Here is a 1,810-nt window from a genome sequence, read left to right on the forward strand (position 1 = left end):
TTTTTCCCTTACTGCTTTTAAAATTCTTTCTTTGTTTAGTGCATTTGGCATTTTTATTATTATGTGACAGGAGGAATTTCTTTTCTAGTCCAGTTTATTTGGAGTTCTGTAGGCTTCTTGTATGTTCATGGGCATCTCTTTTTTAGGTTAGGGAAGTTTTCTTCTATAATTTTTGGTGAAGATATTTACTGGCCCATTACATTGGGAGTCTTCACTCTCTTCCATTCCTATTATCCTTAGGTTTGGTCTTCTCATTGTGTCCTGGATTTCTTGGATGTTCTGGGTTGGGATCTTTTTGCTTTTTCCATTTTCTTTGACTATTGTTTCAGTATTTTCTATGGTGTCTTCTGTCCCTGAGATTCTCTCTTCTATCTCTTATATTCTATTGGTGATACTTGCATCTATGACTCCTGATTTCTTTCCTAGGTTTTCTATCTCCAGGGTTGTCTTTCTGATTTCTTCCTTGTTTCTATTTCCATTTTTAGATTCTGGATGGTTTTGTTCATTTCCTTCACCTGTTTGATTGTGTTTTCCTGTAATTCTTTAAGGGATTTTTGTGTTTCCTCTTGAAGGGCTTCTAGCTGTTTACCTGTGTTCTCCTGTATTTCTTTGAGGGAGTTATTTACGTCTTTCTTAAGGTCCTGTATCATCATCATGAGAAGTGATTTTAGATCTGAATGTTGTTTTACCAGTGTGATGGTGTATCCAGGACTTGCTATGGTAGGAGAATTGGGTTCTGATGATGCCAAGTAACCTTGGTTTGTGTTGTTTATTTTCTTATGCTTGCCCTCCACCATCTGGTTATCTCTAGTGCTACCTGCCCTTGCTAAGTCTGACTAGAATCTATTCTTCCTGTGATCCTGGTTGTGTCAGAACTCCTCAGAGTCAAGCTGTCTCTGTGATCCTGTGATTCTGGGATCCTGTGATCCTGAGCTTGTTAGAGCACCTGGGAGTGCAGCAGCTTCCTCTGGGTGTTTTGGGACTGGATGCAGAGTTTATGCCCAAGGTCTGCTCAGGGCACCACCCCAGACATACCGGAAAGAACCTGAGCCACTAGATTGGCAGAGTTCCTGTGTGCTTGGGTCCTGCTAGTATCAGTTACTCCCAGTGTTGGGACAGATGTTGTGTCCTCCACGCCTCTGATCCTGGGCATGTCAAAGTGCCTGGGAGTGGAGCTTCCTCTGGGTGCTTGTGCCCAAGGTATGCTCAGGACACCAGCCCAGAGAGACTGGAAGGAACCCTAGCCACTGGACTGGTAGAGTTCCTGTGTGTGTCTGGTCCCTCTGGTCCCAGTTGCTTGTGGTGTTGGGACAGATGTTGTGACTTCCTTACCTGAGCATGTCAGAGCACCTGGGAGTGGAGCTTTCTCTGGTTGTTGTGGGATTGACTGCAGAGCTTGAGCCCCTATTTCAATTTTCTTGTATCTGTTGAGACTGGTTTTGCATCTGATTATATGGTCAATTTTGGAGAAGGTACCATGAGGTTCTGAGAAGAACGCATATTCATTTGTTTTAGGGTGAAATGTTCTGTAGATATCTATTAAATCTATTTAGTTCATAACTTCTGTTTCATTTCACTGTGTTTCTGTTTAGTTTCTGTTTCTATGATATGTCCATTAGTGAGAGTGGGGTGCTGAAGTTCTCACTATTATTGTGTGAGGTTCAGTTTGTGTTTTGAGTTTTAGTAACATTTCTTTTACAAATATGGGTGCCCTTGCATTTGGGAGCATAGTTGTTCAGAATTGAGACCTTATATTGGTGGACTTAATGAGTATGAAGTGTCCTTCCCTATTTCTTTTAATTACTTTTGG

This window comes from Mastomys coucha, chromosome X (genome assembly GCF_008632895.1).
Source record: "Mastomys coucha isolate ucsf_1 chromosome X, UCSF_Mcou_1, whole genome shotgun sequence".
NCBI classification, from domain to species: domain Eukaryota; kingdom Metazoa; phylum Chordata; class Mammalia; order Rodentia; family Muridae; genus Mastomys; species Mastomys coucha.